A 12,684-nucleotide genomic window follows, 5' to 3' on the forward strand; every position below is an offset into this window, starting at 1 on the left:
GAATTCTTCCCAGGAGTGAAAGGGTTTTGCTTTTCAAACATGAGCTGCCCATGGAAGAACTTTCTCCTAAGAGTTGCATGTTGAACAAGTACTCATGAGGATTAAAGAAATAATTTTATGTCTCATGAGGATTGGGATGGCCATTCCCATGGGAAAAGGAGAGCAGCACACACAAGCTTGTTTTTGATAAGAGCTTAATAATTTAAAAGAGGGTGAGAATCTCAGCCAAGTTAGCCATGTAAATAGTGGGAGTCTAAAACAGACACCAACAGCATGATGTTGCTAATGATTCCTCTGCTGAAGGATCCCTGTGATGGACAGCGTTAGGGGTAGGGTGGCAGGAACTGGTGGATCTCTCTCGACACAGAACTAGTAGATAAAGGTTCATTTGTTTATTACTAGCTAGTTGCTACTGGAAACATTGGGTCTAGCCAATATTTCGGATGGTTACATTATAAAAAGTCCAGTAGCTAGTTGCTACTGGAAATATTGGGTCTAGCCAAAGTTCGGATGGTTACATTATAAAAAGTCCAAATCTTTGCATCAGTTTTCCAGGTGGGATGTAAAGTGATGAAACAAGTTTAAATACTTTTGCCATTTCTCCACTTTTTGATAATCATCCTTTTATTCTCCTTCTCTTCCTTACCCTCCTGCTCTTTTTAATAAAGTATTATCCATTTATTTGTTTTCCTCTTTATCCTTTTAAATTACACAAGAAATGTGAATACACTCATATGGTGAAAGTTTCAAATATTATGAACATACATAGAATAAACATGAAAGCCCACTGCATGTATCCCTGTATTCCCACTCCCCTCTTCAGAAGAAATCTCTATCAGTAGTTTGGTATTTATCCTTTCAGTTATGCATATGTGCATATACATATACACCTACACTTACACTTATATATACACATGAACTACACACATGCATATACTACCTACATATATATCACATCCACATCGACATATATACATACATGCATACATACAAATATATACATACATACACATATAATCTACTTACTTAACCAGAATCATATTCTTCTTATTATTAAAATCTTCAAGAGATAGATGAAAATTTTGGTAATATATTATTATTTTAAGAGCCCCTAGTCTAGTAACACCTCAAAACTAGTGTGTAAAATATGTAATCAGACATGCTTTTTCAAGCACACATGCCTTCTATCCCCATTTAATAGTAAAAGTAGATCAGGGCTAAATTCTGTTAGCAAATCTTGGTTATTTCTTTTCATCTGTATGTTACGTGTACTGATTGGAGGGGTAATAAATAAGTTTTGGGGAGATTTGGTAAAATATTCTCCCAAATTCTTGAAATCGCCAATTCATTTAGAGAATTCCACAGGCATGAGTTCTTACATGAACTTGGAAGTACAATGATTAACGACCTAAGCATTTCAGTTTTAACTTCAAGTCTAAAAGTGGAAAGAGACCCACCCATAATTAATGAAGCAATGTTGACTTAGATGGGCTGGTAGGCCTTTTTCCATAGAGAAAATAACTATATCAGTTTTAAAAACAAAACTCAGGACTTACCTGTTCAAGAAAACTTGCTATACGAAATCCAAACGTTTTAAAAAAAAACTATCAGAGCTTGATGTTTCACCAGTCAAACAGATTCCTAATTTTATAAATACTTTCACCATGGGATTAAAATAAAGATTAACTGACCTCACTCATTTACTCAATTACTCATTTAATTCAATTTTCAGAAGTGATCTACTCCCAAATCCTTAGGAATATCACAACCCTATAGTACAAGTTCTATCCAGAAATGCTGAAAATTCAGTCTTTCAAAAGATGCAATATAATCAGTCATTGAAGTTACCCTAGAATAGGAGATAGCAAAGCTTTCAAAATTTAAAGTTGGAAGACAATTTCTAACCCCTATAACAAATATGGAATTGGGGCAGGTAAGAATTATATCAGCTTTTTTAAATAGAAGAGGCAAAAGAGAATAATTTGAACCTTATTTTACTTACATGCTATCTATATGCTGATGACTGTCATGTTAATATTTTTGGCCATTTTTTTCTGAGTTCAGTCTTGTATATACAGAGGTCAACTTTCATCTATCTCCACTTGGATGTCTCACAGGAATTGCAAATGTAATATCCCAAATTACTGAATTCTTGATTTCTTCTGCCTTTCCCCCACCTTATAGACCTACTCTTTTCCAAGGACATCCTTCTCAATAAAAGACCCCAATTATCTGCTCAGTTGCTCTACTAAAAAATGTAGGATTATTCTTGTCTCCTACCTTTCCCTCAAACCTTACTCTTGATTCATCACCAAACCTTGTTGATTTCACTTCCAAATAGGCCTCAGATCTTTCCATCTCCACTCTAGTCTAGGCTACTATTACATCTTACCCAGAATGCTGCAAGAACTTCCAAAAAGGTATTCTTACTTTTAAAAATTTATTTATTTATTTATTGGCTGCGTTGGGTCTTCGTTGCTGCCTGCGGGCTTTCTCTAGTTGCAGAGAGCGGAGGCTAGTCTTTGTTGCTGTGTGCAGGCTTCTCATTGCAGTGGCTTCTCTTGTTGCAGAGCACGGGCTGTAGGTGCGCGGGCTTCAGTAGTTGTGGCTCAGGCTCTAGGGAACAGGCTCAGTAGTTGTGGCACACGGGCTTAGTTGCTCCGTGGCATGTGGGATCTTCCCGGACCAAGGATCCAACCCGTGTCCCCTGCATTGGCAGGCACCTTCTTAACCTCTGTGCCATCAGGGAAGGCTGGTGTTTTTATTTTTAATTTTACTGTCTCATTTTCCATTTTCCAGATAGCAACCAGAGTGATCTCAAAATCCTTGAATAGTTTCCTATTTTACTTGAAGTAAAACCTTGTCACCTTAAAGTGGCTTATATCTAGGGTGACCATCTGTCCTGGTTTGCCAAAGACAATCCTGTTCGTAGCAGTTGACTTTGTTTTTGTAATGACCGTTCCCTTTCATTTCTAAAGTGTCCTGGTTTGGATGGTGCGTTAGGATGGCTTACTTATAGGGCTCTGCGTGATTTGGCATCTGTCCTCTCTTCAACTTTAAGTCAGGCTGTTCTGGCCCTTGTTCATGCTACTCCAGCCACATCAATCATCTTTCAGCTCCTCAAATAGGACAAGGTCCTTACTACCTCAGGATCTACAAACCTGGTTATTGCTTTCCATCTTTTCAGTTTCAGCTTAAATACCATCCTCTGAGGGAATCCTTCTCTAATTGATTGCCCAAACTATCAAGAAGATTTGCCCCCTCCTAAACCTCTCTGACGGAACCATGTGTTTTCTTCCCTAGCAACACACGAATATTTACAAGTATACGTTTATCTGTGTATTTGTTGGTACAATGGAGATAGGAGATAGTATTACAACCTTTAGATGAGAAGTTTACAAAGTTTTTGGTCTCAGGACTACTTTACACTGTTAAAAATGATTGTGGATCCTAAAGAACTTTAGATTATAGAGGTTACTTCAATCTATATTTACTGTTAGAAATTATAGCTGAGGCATCTAAAATATTTACCCATTCATTTAAGAATAACAATAAATTTATTATATGTCAACATAAATAACCTATTTTTATGAAAAGCGACTATATTTTCCAAAACAAGAATCAAATTCAGTGAGAACAGTGGCATTGCTTTACGTTTTTGCAAATCTCTTCTCTGGCTTGAGAGAAGACAGTTGGGTTCTCATAGCTGTTTCTGCATTCCATCTGCTGGGTTATGTTGATTTTTTAAAAGTGTATGAAGAAATTCCAGCTTCATAAAGATAAATCATTGAAAAAGTGAAAGAATTCACAGACCACCTGAAAGAGAACTGCTACTGAGACAATAGCCTCCCATTAGATTTTGGCTGGTAAGCGTTAAGCAGAGAAATGACTTGACCTGATTTGTGTTTTAGGTAGGTTATTTTAGCAGCTGTGTGGTCAATAAATTTGAATGAGTGAGGCCACGAATTCGGAGGCTAGTCCATATGGTAACGTAAAGGAAGTGAAAGGGCCAAGGCACTCTTAGTTGTTACAAATGAGGGAAAGACAAAAGAAGAGGCTGAGCGCATGGAGGTGGAACACAGGTTTCTTTGGGGGATGACAGAGACTATACTGTTGCTGCCAAATGTACTAAAGATGACATTTGGAAGATTGAATCTTTGTGAGGTAGGAGGAAGGGGTAAAAAGTACTATGGTGAACTATTGTGTAGAGCATCCAGGTAAAGGTGTTGGGAAGACATTTTATCATGTGAGTCTGAGATACAGGGGAAATGCTCATGGTGGGGGAAGACAACTGTAAGTCATTGGTTAATAAGTGGAGGCTAAATATTTGAGAATGGAGTAATTTTCCAGAAAGAACAAATAGAGTGGGAAGGGTGAGCAAGAGCAGGCACCAGCAAACAGCAAAGTTAGGGCTGTTTTTGGGCAGAGAGAATCCCACAAAGTGACCAAGAAGAAAAATCACCAAGAAGGTGCGTGTAACTAAAGCTGTGAGAGTGGCAAGTTCGTGAAAGCTCTGATAACGGGTCAGCTATAGCAGAAAGATCAAGATAATAAGAGACATGGTTATTGGTGTCCTTAGAACAGAATTAGTGCAGTGGATTGGGGAAGAATGTAATTCTAGATTGCAGAGGGATGAAGAATAAATTGGGGTACAAGCAGAATGAGCAAATATAACTTTTTCTTAAAACTTTGGCTGAGAATAGAATGAAGGACAATGCTGTAAACCAGACAGCGAAGAGAGTTTGTCTGATTAGCATAGAGGAGACGAATATGTTTATAGGGTGAGACAGTGAAACCAGTTGAGGGAAGAAGTTGAAGACGTGTCATTAATCATCACAGAATATTCTGGAAGATAAAGGAAAATACATTATCAAGAGAGCAAGTCGAATATCTTTCCCAGTTTCTCTCAAACATCATAGAATATTGATGTATTTTCAGAGAAAATACAAAGTTGTAAAGACTAAGAAATTCAGCAATAAGTCATTTGTGTGGTTACTAACAGTTAGTAACTTTTCTACATTTACTAACATGGGATGAGAAACAAGAAACAAATACTCCACCCAAAAAGGGATGGGAAAGACCAGTGAATAGGAGAGAGAAGGAGAAAAGATAAAGATGAGACAGATTAGAAACTCTTTCCCTACCCCACTGATGATAAGGTGTTTCTTAGGAAGGAGAGGCTGGCCGTGATACAATGTACTTACGCAGAGTAAAGTGCATGTAGTTCTCATTACACAGAGCAAGTGTGATTTTTCTCACATTTTTTGAGGATAATCTTTTTATTATCCTCAAAAAGAACTGAATTAAGAAAAAAACTTTTTAGGGAACTTTTTCTAAATTGTTTCTTGGAACACTAGTATCCTTTGAAATGTTAATAAATCATTAAAAATAAAAGGAGGTGGTGGTCTACAGGCAAATTAGTTTGGAAAACACTGAGTTAAAGCCAAACAGATTTCTTAACAGAAGGACTTCTCAGAATCATTAGTATAATTACATGCATTGGGAGTTATTCAAGTGAGTGATACAGTAGGCACCATTTCCCAAACTTAATCATTGTTTTCATTGAACTGTTGTTTTCATTGAACACTTACTGACTTCTTGCCAGAAACTGGTGTACCAGTTTGCCAAACACTGCTCTAAGGTATTGTTAAAATCAGTAGTGCCTACCTGATTAATTAGGATCATGATTCTTGTGTCTAGAATAGTTAACTTGATAAGATACCCCTTTAAAGAACTCTGTCTTAAAGCTTATTTCTAGATAGGTATCCTATAAGTCATCAACACACCACAGTGATTTCTAGTTTTGGTGCTATGATTTTCTGTGTTTGATTTTATATATAATACCTACCCACTTGTGAAAAATACTCCATGGCCATAGTGGACTCTCAATAACAATGTTTTAATTGATGGCTTTATATTTTAGATGAATTTTTAAGTAATTTTGCTGTTGAGGTCAGTGGTGACATCAATGGGAAGGGAAAACCAGAGGAAGGCATTATCAGTGTTTATGCCCCAGGAAGAAATATGCTGTGCCCAGCGCATCCATGAAGGCCACAGACAGGCCAACAATTGTTTGGCTCATCCAACAAGGTTTTGTCATTTGGTTCCAATGAGAACCAGATGAGCTTGTGGAAAATGCCGCGTCTGGATTTTTTTTAACTCATGATATTCCTTTATAAGAAGAATATCACATGGACTTTTATTCATTTGAAATTCAGAATGTGTTTGAATTCCAGTTCAATCTAGATGCTGTGGGAATTACCAACAAGTAAAAGGCATGATCCCTGCTCGTATAAGCTTACAGTTGGCTTGAGTAAGTAAGAGAAAAAATGAAAAAACTAAGATAATATCAAGGTTAAATTGTGTTACACATTAAATAGAAAGCAGGATAGGGCAGCACATGCTTAACTGAAATAGAAAGTAGACAAGGTAGTATGAGTCACATCTAAGTGCATATATGTGTATGAATTGACTTATCATCCACACATATATGTCTTCCCAGGACCATGCAACACCAAGTTAAAGTCGCAACAAGACAGTCAGGGCTGCTTTTATTGTTTTGGGATACTGAGGAGAGAGCTGAAACACGTCTGCTCCTTCTACAAGTCAAGTAATAGCTGAGAGCACAGCACTACCCATGTGTCTCTGGAGCCCCCCAGCCTCCATCTCCATTGACTTGGATCTCAGAAAGTTTAAGTTCAGGTCTGGACTAAAGGAGAGATCTATCCCTCAACCTGGATCCCAAGAATCTGGTCTGACACCCAAACCAGACTTCCGCTAACAGCCAGGCATTCCTGACGTGGTCTCCGGATGAGTCGTTTTCAGAACTCTCAAACTTGTGGAGAGCACTGCTTTATTTTCATTCTCATTTTCTTTTTTTCCAGCTAAAAAAGCTTCCTGGCGTTGCCCTTCCTGTAAAGACATGATTAATATTCAGACCTTGATTAGATCCAAATTTCTATAGAGAGCAATGAACAGGTTGTCCTGTTCTTTCTCTCCAGCTGAGAACTCGGGGACAGAACGTCATTTAATGTCTTTTCTGCCTCAGGGAGATCCTTGGTGACTTTGTCCACTGTGTTACAGACATCACAGGGATGTGCCCTGTGCTTTCAGTGAAAACTTGCATCCTAAATCCCTTTTGAAATGAGCCGGTAAGAATATATAGCACAGAAATGGTGGGCTAGTGAGAGTTGAAAGATTGTAGTTTTCAACCAGCAGCTCAATTTGATAGCTCTTTACCCTATACAAATTGGTAGCATTTATTAAAATGTATAAAAATATGGAATGGAGGAGTTTCTAATTGGGCTAGAGTTTCTAGGTTTACTAGAACTAGATATACATGGCATCAAGGCATATTCAGGACATGTTAGGTCTAGACAAAAGTCAATTAACTAAAAAGAATTGACATATGAAAGATTACTGTTCACTGAGGTATATTCCAGGCATCTATTTGCAATAAAATATTATCAATGGTGATTTTGGTAGCAAATACCATTTCCTGACACAGTGAAGCTCCTAACCATATGCTATAAATATATTTTTCACACTCTTTTATGATTCATATTTTATTTATTGGGTTTATTTGCATTTCATTTTTTTCCCAAATGCATTCTTGGTCATGATGTTTATTTAACAAATAATAGTCTAAGTAGTGTGACAAGAAAGTGATAAGCCAATCAATAAATGCATGTAACTGTAAGCAGCCAGCAACCATGGAAAGCTCAAATGGAGTTGACACCTATGCGAAAATAAAATAACATAAATAAATATTTCATAAATTTTATAATTAGATGTAAATACATAATGATAATATTTGGGGGTTGAAATATATATGTCTACATAGATATGTGAACATAACTTGTATAATCTATTATAACCATGTATATTAATAAATAAACACATAAGGGAAAAGAGAAGCAAAACTAATTCATTGGAATTACATGAAAGTAGGAACAAATATTTCAACTTTATTTCATTTTGACACAGTTGCACAGAAGTCAGTTCTGTGGAGTTTTGAGGGCATTTTATTCCCCTAATTAACTATTCCTGAGGATAGAAAATAAAGTACTCTTACTTTTAAAGACATGAACTAAAGTGAGGGGTTAGCAACAATCCATAAATGTTTATAACAAAACCACTTCCTTCCACTGCTCCCAGGTTTCAATAACTGTGGGTAATATTTTTAGCAAATTATGAGACATTTCAGCAGGTCTCAGCAGTGCTAGGTCCTGAGTGAATAAGGAGACAAAAAATTCTGGATTACTATTATTTTTCATTTATATACCAGGTGTTTGGGTTTTGAAAAGGAATCCATTAGCAGAAAGAACAGATGATAGCTAAGCCCTATACATATCCTCTGGAACATAGCACTCCCGATAGGGATGCATTTGGAACATCCAGATATAACAATATTAAGAGAATAGTAGCATTTTCATGACATTAAAAATGCATATTTCCGGGCTTCCCTGGTGGCGCAGTGGTTGAGAGTCCGCCTGCCGATGCAGGGGACATGGGTTCGTGCCCCGGTCCGGGAAGATCCCACATGTCACGGAGTGGCTGGGCCCGTGAGCCATGGCCGCTGAGCCTGCGCGTCCGGAGCCTGTGCTCCGCCACGGGAGAGGCCACAACAGTGAGAGGCCCGCATACCGCCAAAAAAAAAAAAAAGAAAGCATATTTCTAAAAATATAAGTTGGATTTATATATCATAGGCAGAAAATGAATACTATATGTTTGAAGACCCCCAAATGAATTATTACCTCATCAAAAACCAGATCCATTTTGCCATTACTAGGAGACAGGTGATAGGACCTGGGGGGTAGGAGCATTCAATCACAGAGCATTAGCTGTTTCTAATATTAAGTACCATGCTTTAAACAATGTAATTAAACAATGATTTCTTGACTTTTAAAGTTGTTCATTATTATTATTTAAAAAAAAAAACTTTGGCCTTGCCGCACAGCTTGTGAGAACTTAGTTCCCCAACCAGGGATGGAAACTGCTCTTCTGGCAGTGGAAGCACGAATCAACCACTGGCCCTCCAGGGAAGTCCCAAAATGTGTTCATTAACATTTTTTTTTCTCTGAAAATAAGGATTTAACATTTTTACATGCTTCCCCACCCCATCCTAATTATTAGTAACTGAACCATGTAGGGTACTTTGATTTCATTTCCCTTTTTGTATATCTGAGCATTTTTCCTGGAGTTAATTATTGCTTTACTTTTTGGTTTTCTATGCAGGTAATACAAATTCATCCCCAAATACACCCAATAAATGAGTAAAACCCCTTTTCATGTAGTCAAATACTTCAGTTGAGCCTATTGTTTCTGTCTTTTTCTTGGAGTCAATTCTTTTGGAACCTTCTTCCTCCTCCAATCTGGATAGATTGCCCTCCAGGCCTTCTTCTCGGAATATTTCTTCTGCATGATGGGAATACCTTTCATTTCTCTTATGTATTGGAGTCCCTATTTCCTAGATCCCATATCTTCCTCTCTCCTGAGGTACCTACTTCTTTAGTAACTCCTCTAGTGAGTTTCTGGGATTTATTCTAGATTGTTCAGCCTAGAAGAGAGCCTGGTATACTACAGCCTGTAGGCCAAATTCATGGCCTATTTTTGTATAATCCATGAGCTAAAAATGTTTTTTACATTTAAAAAATGTGGTTTTAAAAATTAAAAAGAAAAACCAACAAAGAACAGCATATGGAAGAGATGACATATGACCCATAGAGCCTCAAATATTACTATCTTGTTCTTTACAGAAAAAGTTTGCCAGCCCTTGCACGGATTTTGTTAAGGTAAGTACTCTATACCAAATACTTTTCTTTATAAATTAGCTGGAGTGATTTGCATTATTTATATTAATGTGCCTGGTGCTTTCTTGTTTGTTTGCTTCATGATTTTAAATTACTGATTCAGTATCTTAAATGGTTAGTTTTCTATTTCAAGATTATCTTTTTTTTCTTGAGTCAGTTTTGATAACCTATTTTTCAAAATATGTGAGTTTTTTTGGGGGGGGTTCTTGATTAATTCTACCAAGATGCTGTCAATTTTATTTGTATTTTCATAGAATAAACTTACGGACTTGTTAAATCTCCATATTTTATCTCTGCCTAGTATGTTACTAATTTCAAATTTGGCTTTATCATTATAGTCTTCTACACTTTTTCCTGCCTTTTAAAATTTCTTAAGTTGGATGCTTATTACTTTAAATTTCAGCTTTTACCATTTTCTAACATGAAGATTTAAGCTCTCTACTTTTAAGTATGGCTTTTCAGTATCACTCATGTTTGATATGTGGTATTTTTGGCATTGAATAATTCTAATTTTTTACTTTCATGATTATTGTTTTGTAACTCAGAGGTAGAACTATGTGTTTTTAAAAAAATTTACAGATATATGGAATAATACTAATTCTATTTTATTTAGTTTCTAATCTCGTGGTATTGTGGACAGAGAATTAAGGCTCTGTGATAACAAGTTTTGAGGTTCATTGTTTTGTGAGTTGTGCATATTATAGGCCAAATTTTGCAAACTTTTTTCTTTTGCATGATTAAAAACTATATTTGGCGTTCAATGTACTATGTGTCTCTCTTATATAGAATTTGTTGTGTTATTCAAATATCCATATCCTTACTGCTTGATTTATCAAGTAGAATGAGGGACAGGCTAATGTTTTCCAGATGATGGTGGCTTTATCTATTTCTTCATGTGGTTCTGTCAATTTTTACTTTATACATGTTGGTGATATGCTATATATATTATCCTCCTGGTAAACTAAACATTGTACAGTGTGCATTATGCAGTGACTCTATCCCCAGTATTGCTTTTTATAAAGTCTGTTGGAATTGATATTAATATAATGTTGTTGGGTTTCTTTTGGTTAATATTTGTCTTTTACTCTCAAATTTTCTGCATTATAATTTATATGTATCTCGTATTAATAGCATAACTGGATCTTTTAAATCCAATATAATAATCTTTACTATTTGGCTGCTAAATTTAGTTCATTTATATTTATTGTGATTATTGATATATATGAAATTATTTCTACTGTTATTCTTTCTCCTGCCTTGTATAAGTTTCTGAGTATATTTGTTTCTTCTCCTTTTTGTCTTTGAAATTATTTGAATGTTTTCCTCTCATTCCATCTTTTATTTATCCCTCTCCTAGCTTTAAGTTATAAACTCACTTTCTTTTTCAACAGTACTTACTGTAAAAATTTTACTGTTGCCTACTTAAATTCTGAAGTATGATGCTTAATTTTATATAACAATTTGACTAGGCTAAGAGATACCCAGATAGCTGGTAAAATGATTCTGAGTGTGTCTGTGAGGGAGTTTCCAAAAGAGATTAAATGAACTGAGTAAAGCAGAAGGCCCTCCCCAGTGTTGGTGGGCTTCACCCAATTCATTGAGGGCCCAAATGTAGCAAAAAGGCAGAGGAAGGGGACTCTGGACTTGGACTGAATTATGCCACCAACTTTTCTCATTCTGCAGTTTGCAGACAGCAGTTTGGAGACCTCTCATCTTTCATAATTGTGTAAGGCAGTTCCTATAATAAGTATCCTATTTGGTCTGTTTCTCAAGAACCCTTACAGATACATAGTTACTCATTGCCTTTGCCCTGTTACCTAACATTATAGAACCTAGTACTCTGTAATCCCAAACAACCCCTCCTTTCTTATATACAGTATACCATCAGTGCACTGTATTTTTGTTCTTTCTTGTGTATTTTAACAAAATTACAAATTATTACTGTTATTTCATGCAGTCACTGCTTGTGTAAGTTGCCCATATACTTTATCAATTTCTTTACTCATCCTTTCTTTCTTCCATATGTGATTACTTACTCCTGCCTAAAGTACTTTCTTGATACTTTATTTTAGTAAATAGTATAAATGGAAAATGCTCTCATTTTAGTTTTTCCTAAAAATATCATTATTAGATAGTTTTTCTGGTATACAGTTTTAGACCAATAATTGTTTTTGCATAGCACTTTGATATCATTCAAGGTGTTTAGGCTTCTGTCATTGCTGATGAGACATCAATTAATCAAATTGTTAATTTGTCAATATTATGTTTTCTCGTAGACAAATTTTCAGATTATTACTTAGTCTTTAGTGTTTTTCAGTTTTACTATGGTAAGTATAATTGCAGCTGTTTTTATTTATCTTGCATAGGATTCTTTGGACTAAGCTGGAAGTGCAGGATTGGGTAGCGAACCTACATATGTGCCAGAGTGTAGTTATGAATTCTTCAGGGAGATTTTTTTCCCCTTCTGTCCAATGCCAGGTTCAGGACAGGCACATTTCCTCAATGTCTCCTTCTATATGTGGATGTACTTCTAGTTTGCCTTGAAATGTCATGTTCCAGTACTTGTTAGCTGATTACTGGCTACACCATTCATGTATAAAAGCCATCTTTTTCTTAAATGTTGATATGTGCACTCCAGTGTCAGAGATGATTATTTTATTGTTAGCAGCAAGCTCCTTGACCATTACAGCACAAAAACTTTGAAAGCTGACCTGAGGCATGTGTCGATCAGGAAAGTATTAGCTCTGCTGGACAACATTCAGTCACATCCTTCCCCATGGAAATGACCTTCCTTTTTTTCATTGGACGTTTTATGAAACATGAAACAACCGGATCACAAGGACAGTTCTAGAGAGCATTGTCATCAGTTTGA

This window comes from Leucopleurus acutus (assembly GCF_964270905.1).
Source record: "Leucopleurus acutus genome assembly, chromosome: 10".
Classification (NCBI taxonomy): Eukaryota; Metazoa; Chordata; class Mammalia; order Artiodactyla; family Delphinidae; genus Leucopleurus; species Leucopleurus acutus.